Source organism: Octodon degus, unplaced genomic scaffold (assembly GCF_000260255.1).
Source record: "Octodon degus isolate 3935 unplaced genomic scaffold, OctDeg1.0 scaffold00107, whole genome shotgun sequence".
NCBI lineage: Eukaryota > Metazoa > Chordata > Mammalia > Rodentia > Octodontidae > Octodon > Octodon degus.
The window spans coordinates 4,249,391-4,275,141 of NW_004524683.1; the positions used below are offsets into that span (position 1 = coordinate 4,249,391).

Sequence of the window (25,751 nt, forward strand, 5' to 3'; positions counted from 1 at the left end):
ATCCTTAGCCCTTTTTCCTTTGTATTTTGACACAGGGTCTTAAATTGCTGAGGTTCTTCTCTAACTTGAATATTTTCCCATACCACTAGGATTGTAGATGTGGACTGCTATTCTTGGCAAATGAGTATTTTAAAATTTACACCTCATAAATGAGACAACTAGAGCCTAGTGAGGCATGCCTGAGTTCACAAAGAATGTTTCTGGGGGAGGTCAAGTACCCAGCTCTTAAGGAGGCCAGATAGCTCAGCAGACTAAAGCATCTGCTTGGGCAGGTGCAGGAACCAGGGTTGGATCTACAGTGTGCCATGCTGGCCCTACCCTGGAGTACCCTGAGACTGTGACTGAGACAGGGTTTGGTGTCAAATGCCTGATATCCCAGCACTTGGGAGGCTGAAAACAGGATGATCACTAGAGTCCAATCTGTTTAGTGAGACCCTGTAGACCCTGTACTAAATACATTTTTAAAAAGTCTAGCTCTTCAAGTCAGCAAGAAAAACAAATAAAGTGCACATGAATAAAAACATAAATCAAATTATTGTTCACAGGTTATTTCCCTAATAGAAGACCCCAAAATTCCACAAAAAATTCCTAGAATCATAACCAAATTTATTAATGTAGCAGGACATAAAATCAATATGTAACAATCAAGAGCATTCTGGTATACTGATAATAAATTCATCCAGAGAGAAATTAGGAAAATAGTACCATTTACAGTAGCATCAAGAAAAATTAAATCCTTAGAAATTATCCTAAACAAGTAAGTAAAAGGGATCTGCAATGAAAACTAAAGTATTCTAAAAAAGGAAATTGAAAAGGAAATCAGAAAATGTAGAAGTATTTTCTGACATTGGATAATTAGAATCAATAGTGTCAGAAGGCCATACTTCCAAAATTAATTTATAGTTTTAATGCAGCAAAATATCAGCTGTATTTCTCACAGAACTAGCAAAAACAAATCCTAAATTAATATGAACCAGAAGAGACCCAGAATAGCAAAAGTAATCCTGGGCAATAAACACAAAGCATGAGGCATCACAATTCTGGACTTCAAGGTATATTGTTATGAGTTGCTGGTGTACCCAGTGGTTCCAGACACTTCTCCTGTTCAAAGAATTAGGTAAAGATAACTGATGAATGCAGAATTTTCAGTTATTGAAGATAAATCAAGAAAAAAGCCAAGGCATTGGCTGGATAGCTCAGTGGACTGAGCATCTGCTTCAGCAAGCACAAGGACCGAGTTTCCATGCAAGGCACCACATGTAGTGCCAGTCCTACCCCTGGACATGCTGAGTTGCCAGGTGTGGTGGGGCATGCCTGTAATCTCCGTGCTGGAGAGGCTGAAATGAGCTGTGTAGTGAGATCCTGTACCAAATACATTTAAAAGAAAAAAAAAAGGCAAAAGCACAAGTGAAAAATAAGAAATAAAAGTAGGAAAAGTGAAGAGACAAAATACACCCTGTGTACATAGTAGACCACTAGAAGAGCAAAAAGGACAATGGTCAGAGGCCCACTGGCCTGTCTTTGATATCTTTTTTCTAATGTTAGATCCTGGCTGTGGGAAGTTGATTTGCACTGTGATTTGGCAGCTCTGTGTGATGGGCAGGTCATGCTTTATTGTCTAGCTTCCTCCATAATTAATAGGTCACACCCTATTATTCAATCGCCTTTCTGGTTTTTCATGATTGATGGGTTATGCCTTATTGTCCAATCTCCTTGCTATGCCCTAATCTCCTGTCTCAGTACTACAAAGCTACAGTGATAAAAACTGCATGTTATTTGTACAGAAACAGAAATGTAGAGCAATGGAATAGAATAGAGAATTGAGAAACAATCTCAGGTGCATTCAGCTATCTGATCTTTAACAAAGGTTTCAGAAAGGAAAGATAGTCTCTTTAACAAATGATGCTGGATGTACATGTAAAATATTGAACGTAGATCCCCTATCCCTCACCCGTGTACTAAACTGATTGAAGATCTAAATGTTAAATCAGAAACACTTAACCTTTTGTAAGGTAAAATTCTTGAAGACATAGGCATAGGTTAGGACTTTCTGAACTGACTACCATTGCACAAGAAATAACATAAAAGTCCAACAGACTGATCATATCAAATTAAAATGAACTTGCATAGGAAAAACAATCACCGACAAACTAAAGAGACTATCTATAGAATTGTAAAGAAATTTCTAGCTATTCCTCAGAGAATAAATATTTAGAATATACAAGGGATTAGAAATAAATTAGACCCCAACAACGTAAAAGACTCAATCAAAAAAGATTGACAACAAAAATAAATAGACATTTCTCAGAAGAAGTAGTACAAATGATCAATAAATACTGAAAAAATGTTCAACATTCTGGCTGTTATATAAATACAAATTAAAAAGAAAAAAAACATTTTTTTCTGCTCTATTAAGAAAACACTATACAATACAACAATAAGGTTATTTCACCTTACTTAGAAAGAATGGGTTTCATCAAGAAATCAAATAATAGCACATGTTGGTAGGGATGTGTAGATAAGTAGTCCTTCTAAAATATTTTGTGGAAATTTAAACTGGTCAAACTACTATGGAAAACAGTGTGGGAATTCCTCAAAAATAATAAAACTTGGGGTCGGGGAGATGGCTCAGTGGAATAAGCACTTTCTTGGCAAGTGCAAGGGCCTGAGTTCAATCCCTGGTTCCACCCCCCAAAAAAAATAATAATAAAACTAGAAATTTCCTTTGATGCAACTATTCCCCTTGTAGGTATATTCCCAAAAAATTAAGTACATCGTATTACAATGCTATATCAGTGTTGATAGTAGCACAACTCATAGTAGGTCAATGTTGGAAGTGTGGCCTATGTGTCTATCAACAGAGGAATAAATAAAAATGTATTTATACATAGTGTGGTTCTGCTCTATTAAGAAAACACTATACGATACAACAAATACTGTGAAATTCATATTATTTTGTTTAGCGAAATTCTGTATCATTTCTAATTCTTTATTACTCTTATATTCTCTTTTAAAAAAAGTTTTAAAGAAGAAAGTAAATGAGTCATTTGTAGGAAAATGAATGTACCTTGAAGCCATTAGTTAAGTTAGATAATTCAGACACACAATGTTAAATATCACATGATTTCTTTTATGTGAGAAATCTAAAATATAAATACGTTATAAAAAAGAAAAGATAATAGTAAACAGGGATACAGATCTTTTGCGTAGAGGAAGGGGACCAAGAGATGGAAGGAGGAGAATAGAAAGGGATAAAGGGAAAGAAACAAACAAACAAGATGTTTATTGCACATATGCTAACTCCTCATTATCTGTTGCAAATATGTATTTAAAAATAATTCAGCTTTTAATTTTCAAGTCTGGGGTTCTTTCAATACACAGTGTTTTGGAGATAGTTATCCTATAGTGGCTACTGCAAGTTCTTGAGTTACATGTTTAGTTCAAATTTGCTTTTCACTGTATGTACTTGTATTAGTTATGTGACCTATGGTTAGTTCAATTCATCATCTAGAAAATGATGATGACAATAGCTGTCTTATGGAATCATTGTATTTAATGAGATGTTTAACATGATGTTTAATACACAAACATTTGAAAAATCTCATTAGCTTTTTGTTGGCACATTTGGTTTGTTATTATAGTTTTTAGTCATGTGGTGACATATCAAATATGAATAGCCATTTACAGCAAGTACAATTCCGATTCATTAATTCAGTTAACAACTGTATAATCCCTTGTATGTTGGGCTGTTTGCTAGACATAGGAGAATAGAGATATGTTAGATAAGTTCCTGCTCTCAAGAAGCTGCTATTCTTTAAGAAAAAAATTGAGGCATAGATGAAGAAAAGATCAAATTTACTTGCTTCTTGATGAATGTGCTGATTTAACTTACTTAAAAGTAAAATTTGAACAATTCTTATAAAAATTAAAATTCTATTTTTAATCATAATTATTAAAAGTATTTTACTGAAAAAATTATTGTGTGGGATAGTTAAGTGATTGTGTTGATTTGAGAAAGAAATCCGTAACTAGAATTAATTAGTTTTGGGTGTGTGGCTGAAAAGTTTATAGAAGACAGAAGACCCGCCTTGGGTGTGAGTCACACCAGCCAGTAGGGTTGTCACCTGGATGGGAAATGAGGAAATAAGGGAGGAGGGCTCGGTCCTGTATCTTTGGAGAAGCTCCAATCTTCACCTTCACTTGGATGTCATTCCATGTTTTCCGGTGCAGACTTTTCAGCCTTTCAGTCCAAACCCTTGGCCTTCTGATACAGACTCGCCAGGGAGCACAACAGTGTGCTCAAGGCCTTCAACTGGGTTCTTTGGATCTCCAGTATGCAGACAGCTCTTTTGTACCCTTCTACCCATGGCTGCAGGTGGCCATTATATGCTTACATTAATTCTTATATATTTGTATATCCTGCATTAAATCTGTTTCTCTAGGCAGCACTGACTGATACATTATCCTTGTAATGTAGAGTGGCTATCCGTTTTAGAAGTTCTGTAACAAAATTAGAGATATACTGAAAAAATTTATGGACTAATGCATTAATTGAAATCTTTTTTTTTTTTTTCTGGAACTAGGAATTGAACTCAGGTCCTTGCACTTGCCAGGGAAGTACTTATTCCACTGAGCCATCTCCCCGGCCCCAGTTGAAATCTTTTTGCATAAAAATAAAGATCTCCTTGATCTTTTGAAAAGAAAAAATGCAGGATAGAGAAATTTTGTAAATACAATGTTTGTTATTGATTATATCTTTTAATACATTGAATGCTTATCATTTATAACACATAATACTAGGTAATAACATTAGGTTACCTAGTACATCATACTATGTAACTCCTAGATATTATAAATCCTCATAAGTATTGAGAGTTAAATAGTATTATACTTAACAAATGAAGGAACTGAAGATTATAAAGGTGAAATAACTTGCCAAGCACCATACAATTTCTAGAACTGGGCTCTAAGCCCAGAACTGTCTGTCTCCAAAGCTTATGTTTGAATTTGGAAAAATGTGGGCATTTTTGATCCAAGATTTAGCTTCATTGTATTAAAATTCATTTTGTTAAATTTGTAAGATACTATGGAGAATAAGGGTTACTATTTGATTATAGTTATACGTGGTTAATTCTGATAGAGAATCTTGAACAAGGTGACATGACTGCATTTTTTCTGACTTTTTCTTTGGAAATAGGCACTATTTCAAATAAAAGAGTATATAATTTCTAAAAAAATACATTAACCTTAAATTAGAAGCATTGTAAGTACTAACATTTATAAATCACTTTTCCTACCAATGTTTACATCATTAGTTCACCAAAATATTTAAGTTGAAATGAAGAATGTGTTTCTGAATTTACATTTTCATTAGATTTAGCATTCAGCACCTAGTAGTATAATTTTGTTTTTAAAATTCCATAATTTCCCTAAGTATTTCTACATACTGAATGCTGTTTTCTTTGTATTATACTAGCATCAAATTATCAGTGAAAATCTTGTTAAGCCATGGGTAATATTGTTAACTAGGTGTATTTTTTCTGAAAGAAGCTGTATGTGGAGAACACTGAATGAGAGCCAAAGATATCAATCTCAAAAGATTTTGAAGAAAATTATTCTTCTCTGCCAGGTTTTTGCTATTAACATATTCCTTTGAATTGATCACAAAGAAGCATTGGCACCCTTAACTTATTTAATAATATTTTATCTGTATTCTTTAAATAACAGCCAGATAAAGAATTATCATGATACTCTAGTACTCCAATTAGAAAATTATTAACAGATAAAAAGCATTTGATGAGGATAGGTAGCATATAAATGATGAAATAGGTTAAATGTTATTTATTTTTGTCACTGAAAAACATATAGTACAAATGTACTATACTATAATTATTATGTATTTTTAGGTAGATCAACATGGCATAGAAAAAAAGGTAGTGAATTTTTTCTAATAATATTATTTCTTTCTACATAATTTTCTGACATTTCAAAGAACAAACTTAAATATGCCATTATATTTATTCCTTTGTAGATAACCTCTTGTGGTTTCCTTTTTGTGTGCTCTAAGCTTTTCATTTTTGTTACTGTAGTTCAACTGTTTTGAAAAAATTTATTTGCATGTAGGTTTCTTTTTCTTTTTTTTTTTTTTGTATTTTAGGGAAGGGTCTACAGGGTCTCACTACTAGATTGGACTCTTAGTGATCCACCTGTTTACAGCCTCCCAAGAGTTGGAATTACAGTACATGCCACCACACCCAGTCTCAATTGCCATCTCAGCATGCCCTAGGGGCAGGGCTGGCATAGCAGGCCTGAGGATCAAACCACCAGCCCCTGTGCCTGCCTGGAGATGCTTTAATTTATTGAGTTATTTGGCCGGCCCTTGCATGTAGGTTTCGTTACATTAATCCTCTGAGAATTTGTAGGACAGAGTATGTATACTGTAGTTCACTGGTTGGGCCTTTACCTAGTAAATGTGTGCAGCTCTAGATTTGTTCCCTATTTGCACAAAAGAAAGAGAAGGAAGAAAAGGGGAAGAAATAATTTATATACTTATGCTTTACTTTTGTTCCCTTGTTTTTTTTTTTTTTTGGTTGTATCTTTATTTATTTTTCTTTTTTAAGATTTATTTATTTGGTATAGAGTCTTGCTACACAGCTCAGACTCACAGTGATACTCCTGTCTCAGCCTCTCAAGCACTGAGATTACAGGTGTGCACCACCACGCCCAGTTTCAGTGTCCAGCATGGCACGGCATGCAATACCTGGGATCTAAACCAGATCCTTGCACTTGCCAGGCAGGTGCTTGGACTGCTAAGCTATCTTTCCAGCCTTATTACATTTTTTTGAAAGAACTATTGGTTTATTTGCTAATTTATACTTTCTATTTTGTTTTAGCATCTAATATAATACTGTTTCATGGCTTGAAAGTAATATTTTTTCTCCTTTCTTCTGCCTTCAAGAAACCTATCCTAGGGCCAGCGACATAGCTCAGTAGACTAAGCACCTGCTTAGGCAAGCACAGGGACTGGGGTTTGATCACCATCACCATATACTGTGCTGACCCAACCCCTGGAAACTCTGAGCTGACCTCTGAGATTGGGTGTGGTGTTGCTAGCCTGTAATCCTAGCACTGGGGAGCTGAAAACAGGAGAATCATTACAAATCCAAATTGCATATTGAGACTGTGTACTAAATACATAAAAAAAGAAATCCTTTTTTCCCTCCTGTATTTTGGGGAAGGGTCTACAGGGTGTTAAGAGTCTCACTGCTAAATCGAACTCGTAGTGATCTACCTGTTTACAGCCTCCCAAGAGGTGTGCACCACTATGCCCATTCTCCATTGCCCTCTCAGCAGGCCCCAGGGATGGGGCCAGCACGGCATGCCTGGGGATTGAACTCCCAGTCCTTGTGCCTAATTGCAGGCAATTTAATCTGATGAATGATTTGGCTGGCCCATTTTTTTTTTTTAAGAAACTCTTCTTATTTTTTAATTCTATTTTATTGGTTATATTTAACATTATTGCTTACCTTTTTGGCATGGTTGTCTTTATACTTATCAGAATTTTAATTTATTAGTATGTATTGGCAGTACATAATGTTTACATTCTTTATGTGGAAGTGGCACATGTATATGACACACCTTGATTCATGTTTTCATTCTACTTCCCCAATCCATCTCTTCATCTCCTTCCCATTTGAGAATGATCTGTCTCCCTACTTTCAAATATCTATATCTATATCTATATCTATATCTATATCTATATCTATATCTATATCTATATCTTTATTTTTACTCTGGATTCTAATATGAGACATTATAAGATATTTAGCTTCTTTATCTGATTATGATGTAAAGGTGAGTCCTTGAGAAGTTTACCTTTCTTTAGCTTTTCATTAAGCTTATCATCATCTCTTTTATGGCAGGGAAGTAATCCATTCTGTGAACACACCATATTTTTAATCCATTCGTCTCTGAATGAAAATATAGGCTTCTTTCAAAATTTACCTATTATGAATTGTGTTAGCAGAAATACAGACATGCATATATCACTGTAATATAATATCTAGCTCTTTGAGGAAGTTTTCTAGAAGAATAGCTGCGTTAAATGGAATTTCTAGTTATAGTTTTTTTTTGTTAAACTCCATATAGATTTCCATTGTGGTTGTACTAGCTTATATTCTTTCCAAGTAGTAGACTATTTCCTTTTCTTCACATTGTAGCCACCATTTTTTATTACTAGATTTTTTTCCTTCACTTTACTTAAGTGTAGTTTAGTATTACGTGTGTGTGGTGCATAATATTTATATTCCTTGTGGGAATTTTGTATATGTATAGAACACATCCCAATTCCTTTTTAAAAATCCTGTACTTCTTGCCTTTTCTCTCTTCATCTGTTTATCTCCTTTCCTACTGAGCACAATCTTCTTCCATACTTGCTATTATTTGATTTCTTCATGATAGCCACTCTTTGTAGGGTAAATGGCATCTCATTGTTAAAAGGCAACAAAATTCCTCATGTACTATTATATGAACAGCATGGTACAGGCAAAACAAGCACAAACAAAAACAAACAAATAAACTAGACCTGATGATTAATGGAACAGATTAGAAGATGATTTAGCCACCTTATCTTTGATTATAAGGCCAAATGTATTCCTTGGGAGAAACATACCCTCTTTAATAAATGGTTCTGGAAAAGCTGGCTTTCTACATAATAAACACTAAAATTAGACTCATGTCTCTCATCATGCACTAAATTAAAGTCAAAATGTATCAAAGATCCAAATATTAAAGCAGAACCACTAAATCTTCTGGAGGAAAGAGTAGGTAGAACTCTTAAAGACATAGGTACAGGCAAATAGTTTATGAACAAAACACCAATCACATGGGAAATATTGGAAAGACTCCACAACAGAAATCTCATCCTATTAAAAAGCTTTTGCACAGTAAAAAAGTTACCAATACAGTGAAAAGACAACAAACAGAATTCAAAAATATTTAGCCAGTTGTCCCTCAGACAAGGGACTAATATCTACAACATAAAAATGTTTAAGATATCAAGACTTTCCAAATTTAAAGACTCAATCAAAAAAATGGGCATCTGATATGAATACACACTTCTCAGATGAAGAAATAGCAATATAAATGAATATATCACTAGTCTTTCAAGAGATAAACATTAAAACAATGCTGAGATTCCATCTCATTCCAGAAAGAATGACTATTATCAAGAAGTCTAGTAATAACTAATGCTAGTAGGGCTATGGAAAAGAACTTTTATTCAGTGTTGATGGGAGTGTAGACTGGCACAATCACTGTGAAAATCATTGTGGAGATTCCTCATTAAACTAGGATTGGAGATCCTATTTGAGCCAGATACTCCCCTTCTGAGTATCTTCCTGGAAGAATTAAAAACAACATACATAGTGATATATGCACTCATGTGTATAGGAGCAGAGACTGTAATAGTTAAATCTTGAAAATAACCAAGAAGTCCATCAACCAAAAAAAATGGATAAAACTGATATATTTTTATACAACAGAGTACTTCTCAGCCATAAAGAGTGGTAATTTTGACATATTTTTAGGTAAATTAATGCACCTTGAGACCGTACTTTTAAGTTAAATAAATCAGTCACACATATGTAAATATCACATTATTTCTTTGGTGTGAGAAACCGAAAGTGTAAATAAGGATGAAAGTGTATATAACAGGTATTGTGAAATAAGAAGAAATAATTCAAATATAGGAGAACAAGGCAGGGTAGAGAGGGAAAAGAAGGAAAAGAAATGATATAAAGGATAAAATGAAGGGGAAAAGCTGTACAAATAAGCAGGGGAACAAGGGTTAAAAGGGGTGGAAAGGAATCGAGATATATCATATACAGGTGCAAATTCCCTACCATAAATATGATCCTTTTGTATATCTAAATTGTAGAAGTAAACTTAACAAAAATATTTTTAATGTACATTTCTCTAATAATATAAATATGTTGGACCCATTTCTTCATGTATTTCTTGCCATTTGTACTTGTTTCTCTGAAGTATTTATTCATTTCACTTGCCCATTATTATTTTTAACGTATTTGGTACAGGGTCTCAGCACGCAGTTCGGACTCTAGGAACCCTCCTGTTTTCAGCCTCCCCCAGCACTGGGATTACAGGTGTGTGCTACCATGCATAAACTCGGTGGCTGGCTCAGCACACCTAGAGAAAGGGCCGGCACAGTTTGTGGTGCCGGGGATCAAACCCCGGTCCCTATGCTTGCCTAGCCAGGTGCTTAGTCTGATGAGGCATCGTGCTGACCCCACTTGCCCGTTTTTATTAGGTCTTTTATTTTGTAAGAGTCTAATGTTTTCATTTTTATGTGTTTTGTGTCTGAGGAATAAGTGGCAAAATTTTTTCCTAATCTGTAGGTTATCTTTTTACTCTGTTAGTTTTATTTATTTATTTTTTGCTCTCCATAAACTTTAATTTGGTATGATCTTATTTGTCTATTCTTGGTACTATTCCCTGTGTCACTAGCATTCTGTTCAGAAAGTCCTTGACAATGCCTATAACTTCAAGAATTTTACCTATGTTCTCTTCCAGCAAATTGTTTCTGCTTTAACATTTAAGTCTTTGATACTTTGTGATTGTAGTTTCATACGTGGTGAGAGAAATGAAGTCATTTTGACTGAGTCTTGTGCATCCTCGTCTGGTTTTGTATTTATGGTAATGGTAGCTTCTAGCAATCACTTTGGAAGTATTCTTTTTCTTCTCATTTCATTAAAAAGCTGAACGAGTATTGATGTTAGATCTTTTTTAAAGTTTTTTTTTTGTTGTTGTTTTTGCTTTTTTAGAACTCAGCAGTGAATCCATTTGGACCTAGCTTTACTTTTGATTTTCTATTGAGTTTCATTACATATTACTGGATTTTTTAGTTTTGATAATTCATGTTTCTAGAAATTTATCCATTTCTTCAGGATTCTGCAATTTATTGGTGTACAGATCTGTGAAGTAGTTGTTAACAATCTTTACTATATTGGCAGTGTCTATCGTGATTTGACCTTTTTCATTTCTAATTCCACTGAATGTGCCTTTTTTCTCCTTTTTTGGCTAGATTAGCTTTGGGTTTTTCTATTTGTTTATTATTTTGAAAAAAAAATCTTCATCATTTAAAAAATTTTTTGTGCCACTCTGGCAGGATGTTCTGCTCCTGGATCAACTGGGTAGGTCTTGCCATTAGCCATTCTGCAGGGAGTTCTGTCACAGGGTTCCACACAGGGCCTGTCTGATGGAGGAAGTTCCACACACATGCCTGGCCTTGGTGCTGAGTGGAATGAGGATCCTGTGGGCCCTGGGTGGTCCAACTCACATACTGGACCTGCATTCTGGTTGGAAAGAGTGTCTGGAGGGCCCTGGGCTGTCCCACTCACACGCCGGGCCTGGGCGCTGGCTGGAGTATAGTTTTTTTTTTATGGTTGATCTATTTTTAATATTTGATCTTCAAGATCCACCACTTTATGTTTATTTGATCTTCTGTGTCCAATAGTATTTGTTTTATGAAGTTTGGTGTGCCATTTTTCAGTAGATCTATGTTAATAATTTTTATGTATCAGATTGTTCCCTTAACTCATTATGTAGTTTTCTTTCAATCTTTTAATTAATTTTGACGAAAAGTCCCTTTTACTTAGATATAGAATAGTTATTTTTTAAGTTCCCGTCTTATGGAATTTTATTAATTCTTTGATTTTTAGTCTATTAATTTGATTAATTTTCAAACTTTGCTTTTTTCATTCTCAAGTTCTCCACACCCTCTACTTTGCTAGTAGAACTACTAAGCTTTGTGAATCAATAGGTAGCTTGTTAACTTTGTGCTGTTGCTGTTAAATACTATTCTATTATTAGATGACGTAGTGTTCCATTTTGTATATTTTCTATCAGGTTGTATTTAATTTGTTTTAGTATTCATTCTGTAATCATAGATCTTTTTTCTATGGTTAAGGAGCAACTCTATTTCTACTAATAATAGAAATGAGGTTATCCCTCTGGTACCCTTGCATGTAGGCTGTGGGTAGAAATTCAATTTGACTGTTGGACTTAATGTTAGCACTTGAGAGATTTGGTTGCTCTCTACAGAGGGCAGGCCATATCATTTCCAGTCTGAGCTTATTCTTTCAGGGAGCATTTAAGGCTGGTGTATACCTTCTACTGTGATTGCCCCTGCCCCCTTTACTTGGGGAAGATCTGCTGTCCAATGTATACATTTCCTCTGAATCGTTTGGCTTTCTGGGCTTAGTTATTCTTCTTGAACATTGTCTGTTTCCAGGACTGAGTTGTTGGATTGAGATGCCCCACATATTTTGCCACCTGAAATGGAGACTAATTGCATGTAGAAGAGGAAAAAAAATGATATTGTCACTCTACTTCTGTCAGTTTGGGGCCTGGAAATCTAGTCTGTGATAACCCAAGCACCAGGGAGAGATATAATGTATTATACTTCAAATTTGGTATAGACTCCATTTCTTTCCTAGAAATTATAATTAATACAATACCCTTCATACTCCTATTACCCATGCCAAGGGAAAGCTAAATGTGTGGCTATATTGAGGTTGGTAAAATGTGGCCTTGTGTTAGGGGATGCTGCACATCCGGTGCAGATCTGCTTGTATGTGCTGCTTGTCTTTCATTTACCTATTTTTTTACTCTTCTCTCTCTGCCTCTTGTTTCTCTGCCATACTTTTCAAAGGTTATTTTAACACTATTATTTGCACTTAAAAAAAACTCCTTTTAGTTCCAAACTTTTTTCTTTTGTTATTATTATGATCTCATTCTATGATTACTTTCTTTTTAATTTTTTATTTATTTTAATGAGAAAAAGGGCAATAAAATAGCTTCAAAACAGATTAGTAGGACAGTTACAATAGTTAATACATTGCATATTCTTGTTTTTGTTGTAGTTATTCAGAGGACTAGATGCAGACATAATATCTTGTTTAAACAATATTAGTACAAACCTTTCTTCTCACTGAAGAGAAAGTAGCTGAATATCCTATTTTGTGTACACACACACACACACACATTTCATTAGAAAATGGTCCTTTATTTATATTCTGCTTTTTTGTTTTGTCAGAGATGGGTATTCTATTGTTGTTAGAGAAGCTGTATTTGGAAAAGTCTTTAAAGGACCTTTTCCTACTTGTCACCAGTTCAATTATTGTAGGTACTTGAATTCAGCAAAATATGCCAGTGTAGTCCAATAGTTAATAATAGTTTTTTTTTCCCCAGAAGTAGGGATTGAACTCTGGCCCTTGCTTTTGCTAAGCAAGCACTTATTCTATTGAACTATCTTCCCAGCCCCTAGTTGTGGGTTATCAGCAGAGCAAGAAATTGTCAGGAGTTGTTGACTTGAGCCTTTTACAGCTCAGCATATTAACATGGCATTACTTTTTATACCTCATGGTTATACTTTGCTGATGGACATTTAAAACCAAGTTAAAGCAAGACCTATGTAACTAAAAATGTAACTTTTGTATCTGATAAGGATCAGTCAGATCCCCACAGGATTTACCCTGAAACCATGTACAGCACCTTGTAGATCTTTTGTCAGTGTCAGTCATCTCGATGAGTCACAGCCATTGCTTGACCAGGCTCTGTGAAAGCCTGAGAGAATTTTTTCTCTCTAATTGACTCTCCTTAGGCACACCATACATTGTTAATCACTTTCCTCTGTGACCCCCAAATCTCCTTGATCAGAAAATTTGGGACACCATTGAGTTACAAGATGTTACAGCACAGGTTCTCTTATGTCCTGAGTCCTCACTGACCTTGAAGGGGTAGGGCCAGAATATTGGCTATCATTTTAGCCCCTCTTTTTCTCTAATTTTTGTTCTGCAAACTTTAGTTGTTAAACATCCAGAGGAGAAGCTTAATGATATTATTACCCTGTAACAGAGGCAGTTGAATTTAACATCACTATCTGTCTTAATATCAAACACCTTAGACATAACATGGAAATGCTATTTACCAACACCCATGGATATTCTAAACTTTAAATCCCTATAGAATGTGAAAAATAATAATTACACATTTTTACACAGAAATTTAGAAATCCAACCCTATACAACATTGTAGCGTGACAATCCAATGAGATTTTTTCTTGTCTCTTGTTTTCTTTTCTTTCTTTCTTTCTTTTTTTTTTTTTGGTGGAACCAGGGATTGAACTCAGGCTCATGCACTTTCCAGGGAAGCACTTATTCCACTAATCCATCTCCCTGGCCCTCTTGTTTTCTTTTATTACCTTTTTTTTTTTTTAAAAAAAAAAACACTTACTAAAGAGAATAGCAATAATTGAGATGATATTACTTTTCATTAGTGGTCTTTGCTGATATTTTATGGAGGTCATATATGTTTATTAAGATATTACTAACTGCTGTTATAAATCAACCACTTTATTTTACTGGTTGAACGCAGTAGAGTTCTCTCAATCATGTAATTCATGTATCCTGAATCTCAATGGAGATTCATGATTTCAGTGAAAGTATCATCTACCTTTTGATTAAAGGATTCAGGTGCTTTTAGTTTTGTGATTTTTTTTTTAATCTCATAAAAGGCCTCAGTGTGTCCTACATTCACCCACTTAAGGGGGAGTAGAAGGCAGAGAAATAGAAAACATTATTTAAATGTTCTAACATGGGAACTACCAGTGATATTCAGTCATTAACTGGTAGGAATTAGATGGACAGCAACACTGTGCTGTAGAATGTTCTGGAACAATGTAGGTCTATCAGGAGAGCAAAATCTATATTCTCTGGAAAGGAAACATAAAACTTTGGTGTGCAGCTAGCCATCTGCCCCATCATGTCTTCTTATATTCTGCTGATAGGAAGACATTTTCTATTTTTTAAAAAAAGATTTATCTATTTGTTTGTTTATTTATTTATTTATTTATTTGGCACAGGGTCTTGCTACCACAGCTTGGACTGATAGTGCTACTCCTGTCTCCAGCTCCCCAGCGCTGGGATTACAGGTGTGCACCATCACACCATGTTTCTGTGGCTGGCATGACACAGTCCGGCACCGCATGTAGTGCTGGGAATTGAACACTGGTCTTTGTGATCACCAGGCAGGTGCTTAGATTGAGGAGCAATCTCCATGGCCCAAGAAGACATTTTCTAAATCTGCACACTTTGGTAAATAGCTTTCAGAGGTCATTTAGTGAGTTTTCATAGTGAACTTCGTTTTTCAATTTTTGCTTCTTTCTTTCATAAATTGACACTTTTTGTTCATATAGAGATAAAGATTTATCCAAATTCAGTCTGTGACCAAAGTTATAATTTGTCATCTTGTCTTTGATCCTGCTTATTGTCCTTTTATATGTGAAAACTTCTACACAGATATGCAGTTGGGAAACTGATGTGCAGTTACTTAGTCTGTTTTCATTTTGATTTGATGAGATTTTTCTGAGTAAAAATCAGGTCCTTAACTGCATGATTCTCTCATTTTCTAAATGAGGATAAACAAATGTTTTCCTATCTCCATCAATGCCTATAGAGTTTTAGATGTTAACATAATGTGTCATTGTATTCTCTAGGAATGATTTTAAATGTGTAGAATTTGAGGAATAATGCATTGTATCTCTCCCTGGTGTTTGTATTATCACAGACCACAGATTTCCAAGCCCAAAACTAATAGAAGGGATTGTTTAATTTCCTTGCTCTTTCACATCCAATTGTTCTCCATTTAAGGTGGCAAAATATGTTGGGCATCTCTTATTCCATTTTTCCACTGTATAGGTTTTTAAAATATCGTAAAGTTTTCCTATTTTCTGTCAATATGTTTTCTTCATTTACAGGTGCTTCTCCTTGCCTTCTTCGTTGTGTTTTAACATATTTTTGAGGGAAATTTGGAAGTGATGAATTAAAGATTGCTATATAGCTGATGTTTGAAATCCAAATACTCAATTGACTACTATAAGCCTGAAAAAGTTACATTTAGGTACAATTTTATAAACTATATATGTTTAAATTTATAATTTGATATATTTACATATATAGCATATTGTATTATGTATGTATTCTGTGAGATATAAACATAATCTAGATAATGAAAGTATTTATCACCTCACTCCCAAAATTTCTTCATTTGGTTCTGTATATCCTTGCATCCTACCTTCCCATGTCTACCATCCCAATCTTAGTCAAACACTTAAACAATCACTACATTCTGGCACTATAGGTTCATTTGCATTTCATATATCTTTCATAAAAAATTATACACTATTAAAACTTTTAGAAGCTCCAATGGCACAATCGGTTAGCGCGTGGTACTTATATAAAAACTTTTATGCAGCATTTGTTAGCCTGGTTTTTTTGTATTTAGCATGTTGATATATATGGATTTGGATTTCAAACATATAGATATAGATATAGATATAGATATAGATATAGATATAGATATAGATATATAGATATATAGATAGTATCTTCTTTATTGCTAGGTAGTTTATAGACATAGTTCAATAAGTTCATTCATTCACTTAATGATAGACATTTGGGTTGTTACAGTTTGAGGTCATCACAAATAAAACTGGCTATGAATATTTCTATACAAGTTCCCTTCATTTTTTTTAGGTAAATAGGTGGCGATGGAATAACTGTGTCATATGGTATATATTTTTTGAAGCACTTGAAAACTTTCCTAAGAGTGTTCTACAATGGTAGTTTCTTTTTATTTTATTTATTTTTTTTTTGTGGCAGTTTCAACCCGCCATTTCTATCCATACCTCTTTCTTGGTAAAGCATGTGTTCCAAACCCAATGAACATTTTTAAGTAGATGTTTCTTTTCTTAATAGTACATCTAAAAATTATTCATATTGTTTAGATTTGAGCCCTTTATTAGATGTATGCTTTTCAAATATTTTCAGCTGTCGTTTGTCTTTTCCTTTAAGTGACTATTTTTAATAGCATTTCTAGGTTTTTAGAAAAGTTGAGATGAAGATACAGAGTTTCCTACATCACTCCATGTCCTACACATTTAGAACGTCCCTAATTATTAAGACCAGAGGGATAGTTTTTGTTTTTGTTTTTACAACTGATGAAACTTTGTAAGCAGTCATATCACTATTATCTCAAAGTTCTGGATTTTGCTTTTGGTGCTGTATATTTTGTGGATTTGAACAAAGGTACAGAGACCAGTACTTATCATGATAGTGTAGCTTGAATAGTTTTAACACCCTAAAAACTACTGTACTCTATGAAAGTTTCTTCCATTGCTTTGCTAACCTAAGGAAAACCCAAATCTTTTCACTGATTATATAATTTTGCATTTTCTAGAATAACATCTACCTAGATTCATTGTTTATTTTACTAATATGTATTTAAATCTCTGTCTTTCATGGATTGATAGCTTTTACAGCTAATATTATATTGTGTAAATGTACCACAGTTTGTTTATTCAGTCAGCCACTGAGGAAAATTTTGATTGTTTTCAAATTTTGGAAATTATGGTTCAAGCTGATATAACCATTTGTGTGTAGGTATTTGTGCGGACATAATTTTTGAACGCCTTTAGGTAAATATCAAAGATTATGATTTATCTTTTCTGTTGTAAGAATGTGATAATTTTTTAAAGATATTGGCAAACTAACTTCCAAAATTAATATACCATTTTGTACTACCACCAACAATGAAGATCTCCTGTTGCTCCTTATCCTCTCTAATACAGAATTTGATATTGCCAGTTTAACTAGATTTGGCCATGATAGTAGGTGTGTATTATTATCTCATTCTTTTGATTTCTTTATTTGGGAATTAACTTTCTTGGTGTTTTCTGAGTTTCTGGGATCTATGACTTTGTTCCTGACTTTCGTTTGGGGAAAATTCTGAGTCATTACATCTATGTTATATGCCTTTTGTATTTGTCTCACATTGCAGGGATACTCTATTGTCTTTCTCTCTGCTGAAATGGCCACAAACTCAAAAATCATTTTTTTTTTGTTCATATCTTGGCTATAATAAGACCACCAAAGGCTTACTCATTTTCTTTCTTTTTAAAATGTATTTGGCACAGGGTCTCACTATGTGGCTCGGACTCATGGTGATCCTCCCGTTTTCAGTCTTCCCAGAGCTGGGATTAAAGGAGTGCATTACCATGCCTAGTCTTAATGACCAGATCAGTGTACCAGAAGGTGGGGCGGATATGGCATGTGGTGCCGGGGATTGAAACCCAGTCCCTGTTCTTGCCTTGACAATTGCTTAGTCCACTGAGCTATTTTGCTGGCTCTTCCATATCTGTTATAGTTTATTTCTTAGAATTTTCTTTCTTCAGGAGCTGATCATCTTTTCTTGTATGTTGTTAAAACCCATCTATATTAATCATATAGGAATACTCTGTTATCTATGGTTTTACTTTCTATGGGTTCAGTTACCTGCAATGAACCTTAGTGTAAAGATAAGAAATAGAAAATTCCAGAAATAAACATAAATTTTAAATTGCCCTTCATTCTTAGTAGTATAATGAAATGCTGTGTCATCCTTTTCTGTTCTACTAGAAATATAAATCATGACTTTATGCAGTGTTTCTATGCTATATAATCTTACCTGGCCATTAGTAACTTCATAACAATTATTATCAGATTTTATTGTTATCATATAACACTGCTTGTGTTCAAGTAATATTTATTTTCCTTAATAATGATTCCAAAGCACAAAGGCAATGAGGCAAAAGAAAGACCAAGTTCTAAAACATGGAAATACACATTAACTGTGGTACTATGAGTGATGCTTCAGGACATATAGGAAAAATCATCCTATGTGTAGAGTTCAGCAATACTACCTTGAGTTTCAGGCATCCAATACACCTCCCATAGACAAGTGAATCCTAATGTAGTTTTTTTTTTTAAATCCTGGTCTGATGATTCCCATATTCCTGCAATGTCTCATTTAATTTTGATGTTTGGTGTGTCTTTTGAGGCTATGTTTATACCTTTCATTATGTCTTATAATTATTCTGATAACTTGACATGTTTTAAAAAATCACTGTACAAAGGCCTTTAGTAACATAGTGGTAAATGGTAATACTAGAAGAAGGGAAGTATTCTGTGTTTTGTGATTAGGCTTTTTTTTTGGCATGGGTCTTTTAATCAATTTGTACTTCTGGATTATGAACTTCTGCTTCTTAGAACTGCCCACCTTAGATGTGAAGAGAGCCCTTGAATTGAGTATTTTTTTCTTTTCTTAACTCCGATTTTGATAAAAGTTCAGCGAGTTAGGCTCTGGTTAGGTAGTTTCCACTAAGGACAAACTTTGCTCATTCTCAGATATACTTCAAAATGGTTGTTTCCCCCTCCCCTGCCTGAAACACAGTAATGTTTTTCAATATTCAATGTCAGTACTTTGTAGTTCTTATAAGTAAAACTCACAAAAGTGTGGGTGCTCCATTATTTGGGTACTATTTAGTTTTTACTTATTCTGTCTTCACTAAGGGTCCAGTAACTCATCATTACCAGTTCTGATTTCCTTACCTTGGCACTGCTTGACATAGAAAATTTTATCTGTGGGGTTATTCATTGCTGAATTGTAATCTTTTGCATCAGTTTGTCTTTTACTTCAATTTGAGGGTAGTAGTTTTCCTTATGACTTTTTGGTTTTTTTTATGTTTCCTAATATGAATGTGCTTTGAAGTATGTTAAGATTTTTTTATGGCCTGGTATATTTATCTTGATAAATATTTCAGTGACTTATAAAAGAATGTTGGTTCAAATATGGGTAAGTAGAGTGCTTTTAATGTGCTTAATGGTAGTCCAAGAAGACAGATATTGTAGTTGAAATCATCTGTATACTTACTGATTTCCTATCTAGTTGCTCCATTAATAATTTAGAGATGTGTATTGAAATATCTGATTATAAGTTCTGAGTTTAAAAAATTCTCCTAGACACTCATCAGTTTCATGTAAGGTATTTCAAAATAGTACTATGTTTAAGATGTTTTGATTGTTTGGTTTTCTCAATCATGGACCACTTCATCATTATTAGAAAAATCCTCTTTATCTCTTGTCCTTTGCATTAGAATTCTCTTTTACTATTAATATAGCTAATCCTGTTTACTTTGCTGAGTGTGATGTATTCCTTTTTTGTAGTTAAACGTGTAGCCATATACAAACTAGGTTATAATCATTGGTGTATAATTGAGTCTTACTTTTTTCTGGTTTAGCAATCCCCACTTTTTAAATCAGAATGTTTGGAGATTGGCATTCCATGTGATTACCTATATACTTGGCCTAAGTTTATATTTTTATTGTTTTAAATAAGGTTTTCTCTTCTGTTGTGCCCTTAATTTTTCTCTTTTAGTGCCTACTTTTCAAATTAAGTAGTTTTGATGATTTCATCTGTTATGGTTTAGGTCTTGTAATGGTTTACAGTATAATACAAGACACATTTCTTAAGATCATTTTGTAATGAATCACCAAGAGTTTAGGAAATCTGTCCACATTCTAAAGACCAAAGAATCTAGCTGAAGGCCTGGATCCTAACATGCAGCATGAATCCAGCCAAAAACTTAAAGCTCATAACAGTGCCTTCCACAAGTCCAACTGGAGGCCTAGAATTCAAAGCAATTTCTCATGCAGGTCTGTTTCATATGTTTTAGTTTTCCCTTTGCAGCTTTTGTTCTATTTTTGTCATATGTGTTGCCTCTGTATTATAAGCTAACAGTGAACTGATAGGATAAATTTTATTGTAAAATAAGTTTATTTTTTATAAAGTAAATTTATTTTTATTTTAAATTCAATTTTATGTGTTTTTTTACCATTTCATATAATTTTATATATAAAAGGTTCTTGGGAAAAGTAGCACATGTGTAGAGCTTCCAAAATATCAGAGAGGTGGCCCCTCACACTTCTTTTCTGCAGTATGAAAACTGAACAGAGAATAGGAAACATGATTCCATTTTGTTCTTAATTGTTTCCACCTATGAAGTCAGTTTTTCAAGTAGAGTTTCTATTCCTTTGCTGGTATTTTATTTCCAGTGTGGGGATCAGTCCAACTTTGACTTTATTTGCAGCTTCTTGGTCAGTTCTCTGTAGAAGTCTAGAAAGAATAATAGCACCCCAATTTACACTGGCCCAGGACTTCAAGTTCTTCATGCCAACATGCTGTACATGTTCATGCCAACGTGCTCTAAATCCTCAAGAAGGATTTTCACAAAGCAACCTTCTCTTCCATCTTCTTTCATCTTGTTCTATTAGTCATTTCAAAATGAGGTGTCCAGCAGGATGTTCCACAACATGAAGCTTTCCACCCTGGCCCCAGGGTGCAGGTTCCACTGCTGCAAGGCTGGCAATGGCATTCATGGCAGACTGAGTGTATCCTGTGGCGGATCCTAGGATGTCAGACACCAGCACACATGCAGATTTATCGAGCACTATCTCTTGAGCATTTCTTTGTAGGTAGTTTAATAAAGCTGAAGAAATAAAATCTAAGAGCTCATGATGGCAGATCTCTGTGTCTTTCTTACTGTGTACATTTCCATCTCCTTTTTGCAGAACTTCAATGATCTCTCATACTGTATGCACAGAGTCTCTGGGGTCAGTAAATACAAGAAGACCTTTCTTCCATATTTGTCTTTTACCATGTTAGGCAAGGAACTGATAATTTCTGATATAATTATCTGCTTCACAAGCTTAGTATCATCAATACAATCAAATACCACCAGCAAAACCAAATGAGAGTATTGGCCATTAGCCACTTTTTTGACGTAAGTCTTCATTGTTTTCACAATTATTTTTCTGTCCTTGAGCATGCCATGCCACAAGCAGTGTATGGGCACTCTGGCACCATCATGTGTGTGGGCCAGGTACAACACTGCCTCACAGATGGCTTTGATCAGTTCTGATCTGAGTTTTGAGGTTGCATAGGTAAAAAAGTCCAAGAATACTTTGTGGACTAATGAGTGCTTAATCACAGCTTCCTTTTGAGCCTTTGAAGTTGGAACCTGTTTCATTTCATAAATAATAAGCTCTAATATTTTGGGCTGAACTTCTAACAGCTTGTCCAGAGTTGGGTGTTCTGTAGACTTGTAAAGCTGAAACATGTTCCCATAGAGCTCCTCGGTCAGGGTGTTCCTCTGCTCCAGAATGGCCTAGTCTTTGTACACGTATTCTATGATGGCCGAAGCTTCCGCAAACCATGTCTTCCTCACATGGCCTTTAAAACTTCAGATTGTCTCTATAATCTGTGGTTTACGTCTGTACATGAGAAATTTCTTAACATTTCTGGAATATTTGGCTTTAATTAATTTAACGAAATCATCTCACAATTCTTCAAAAGCCTGTTTTCTCTGTTCTTCATTACCATACTGAATATAACACTGGGTCACACGAGTGGAATCATGTGCAAATGCAGTAGTTTTAATTTTCCCTTGAATCAACTTCTGCAAATCACTTATCAACTTCACACACTTTTCTTTGTCATAATCCTGTCTTCTTAAGATCTCCCAAATCTGCTTTCCTCAAATAGCAGTCATACTTGGTTTTGTCACTGAGCTGCCTGCTCTGCTTTAGCTCTTTCTTCTTCATTTTGAAGTTGTCCCATTTCTATTTCTTGGATGCTGATTCATCACTTTTACCATCTGGCTGGAATTTTCTCTTCTTGTTGAATGTATTTGTTTGCTGGAATTTGCTCTTCAGTCCTTTGTCCCCTTGTTGCTTATTCTTGAATTGTTTCACACCCTTTTCCCCAGGTATTGTGGTACTTTTCTCAGACTTCTTAGACATAACCTTAGGTCTTTTTCAGGGAATGTCTTTGAAGAACTAGAATTACTGTTTTTCTGAAATTTGCTTTTTTCTTGTGAAGCCTTTATGCTCCTTACTGTGAGCTTTTTTTCCCTTTGATTGCCATCACAGCAACTCGCACAAGTGTGGCTGAGACCTTATTTTCATTTTTAAATAAATGTAATAGGAAAGCATTTCTTTTATATTTACTTATACGTTTATCATTTTAGTGTTTAGATCCAGATTTTTCTGTATTATCCTTTTGTTTTCATTCTGAAAAACTTCCCTATTGCATGCTTGCTGTTCAACTCTTCAGTGTTGGATTATTTCTGTATTTATATGTCAATAAAGTCTTTTCAGAAAACTGTTATAAACGTTCTTCAAAAGTATAAAATTCTTGGTTGAAATTTTTTTCATTATATTAAAGATGCGTTCCAATTTTTTTGTTTCTATTGGTACATATTTACAATACATTTGGGGAATTGGTATCTGTATATCACACATCTGAACCCTTTTTACACCTGTTCCTCTTAACTCCAGTTCCTACTGCCAAACATAGCATTTAGAAATAATTTCCTCTTTCAGGGATTGTCATTCATCATATTTGAGTGAAGAAGACTGACTTTCGAAATCATAGGAAAAGTAATTAAAATGTGCAACATGAAGAATATGTAATTCTAGCATCAGGTTAATTCAAATGAAACTTTGTGTTATAGACACAGTTGAATACTGCTAATAAATTTGGGGCAACCTAATTGATTGTAACATGAAGAGGTCATAATGTTTCTCACAAAAGGAGAGCTTTTAAAGATTATTTTAGTTTATTAGTACATGTGTGTCATACATAGTGTTTATACTCCTCGTAGAAAGTTGGTACATGTACATAAAACATCTTAATTCTTTTTCTCATGCCACTTTCCTTCCTTCCCTTCTCCCATGTTTTGATCTCTTTCTTTTTTGGACATGTTTGTGGTACATAATATTTACATTCTTTGTGTGGAGTTAGTACAGGTACATGACACATGCCAGTGCCTCTTACCATCCACGTTGCCACCAATACCTTATCCCCCTGCCTCATTTTACGATCTCCTCCCCCTTTGGGAAATATCTATATCCCTACCTCCTGTTTTCTGTCACTTACTTGCAGTTTATTTTTCCCAAGGTCTTCTCATATAAGAGAAAATAGGTGATATTTGTACTCGTGTGTCTGATTTATTTCGCTTACTGCTATTATCTCAAGATAATAGCCACTGTCCTCCAGATGACTGAAGTTCATTTTTGTGTATGGCAGAATAGTACTCTTATTGTGTGTAAATACCACATTTTCTTCATCTATTCATCTGTTGATAAATGTATGGGTCATACCTAAGATTTAGTTATTGTGAATTGTGCTATGAAAAAATGGGTATGTGTGTATGACTGTCATGATGTCTTTAATTTTGAGGAGATACCTAGAAAGGAAATAGCTGGTCAAATGGAATTTCTAGTTTTAGTTTTTGAAAACTTTCTATACTAATTTCCGTAGTAGTTGTATTAGTTTACGTCTTCATGTAGCCTCTTCATGACAATAAAATAATTTGTCATTACTTGATTTCTTGATGATGGTCATTCTTTCTCGGTTAAGGTAGAATATCAATGTTGTTTTCATTTGCATTTCTTTAGTGGTCAGCAGTGTTCAGTTTTCCTTCCTGTATTTGTTGCCCATTTGTATTTCTTATTCTGTGAAGTATCTATTTCTTTTGCTTGCCCATTTTTTGTTTCAGTCTTTCATTATGTGTTGTCTAAATTTTTTTATATATATTCTAGATATGGTCCTCTGACAAATTTCTGATGAATTTTTCCCTGTTCTGTAGGTTGCTTCATTGTATTGGTTATTTATTTTGTTGTGCAGAAGATTTTTAATTTAAGATGATCCACTTTGTTGATTCTTAGAAATATTTCCTGTGCAAATGTGGTTCTCTTCAGGAAGTCTTTGCCTGTGCCTGTGACTTTAAGATTTTTACTTATTTTCATTTCTAGAAGGGTGTTTCTGGTTTAGCAGTTTTCTGATTGAGTTTTATTTTAGTTTATTGTGAAAAATGTGGGTCTAAATTCAATCTTATGCATATGGATAGCCAGTTTTCCCACCATTTATTACAGAAACTTTCTGTCTTTGTATTTATGGCCTCCCTTCACAAAGATGAAATAGTTTAATGTACTTGGGTTGTTTCTACATCCTATATTTTATCCCATTGATTTTCATATCTGTTTTTGTGCCAGTACTGATTCAGATTGCTTTTTTCCACCAGGCCATTTACTGTCATTCTTATATTTGTTGTTGTTATAGACATGATGTCTAATCTTTCCCAGGTTACTTTTTGTTGTTGTTTTGGTACATTTTAAATATATATAATAGTCACATTCATCATAGGGGATTTATACTTATACATAATATGTCTTGGTTCATTTCCTCCCAACCCTCCTCTCCTTTCAACTCTGCTCCTCCCTTATTTACAAAAGCTTTTTTTCTGTTTTCCTTCTATGCTTTTTTTCTTTTCACTTCCCCCCCCTACTCTTTTTCTCCCCCAGTTTGAACGTTTTCTTCCCATTTCAAATGTTCTTCTTTGAATATTTTTCCAGTGTCATTTATTAAATAGGCTGTCTTTCTTCCAGGGAATATATTTAGCCCCTTGGTTAATATCTATTATACATTTTATTTACACTTTTTATTTCTCACATCAGGAAACAATATGATATAAAAACAATATTGAGGATACCTGAAAGAGAATAACTGAGTCACATGGAAACTCTAATCCCAGTTTTTTGAGGAACTTTCACACTGATTTCCAACAGTGGATTCCTACACTGGCACCAACAGTGGAAAAGGGTTCCCTTCTTTCCACAGTCCCACTACCATGTGTTATTGGTTTATTTCTTGATGATAAGCATTGTTTTTGGAGATGGAATTTCAGCATTGTTCTGACTTGTATCTCTCAGATGGCCAGTGATGCTGAACATTTT

General features: G+C 34.3%; 1 protein-coding gene and 1 pseudogene across 1 annotated transcript in view; one reads left to right on the forward strand and one right to left on the reverse strand.

Annotated features, from left to right (window-relative positions):
• The window catches only part of Agbl4 (ATP/GTP binding protein like 4), a 1,571,060-nt gene that overhangs the window by 356,148 nt on the left and 1,189,161 nt on the right, over positions 1–25,751 (forward strand). The window lies entirely within an intron of this gene.
• Positions 20,951–25,751, reverse strand: part of LOC105743218 — a 94,592-nt pseudogene continuing 89,791 nt past the window's right edge.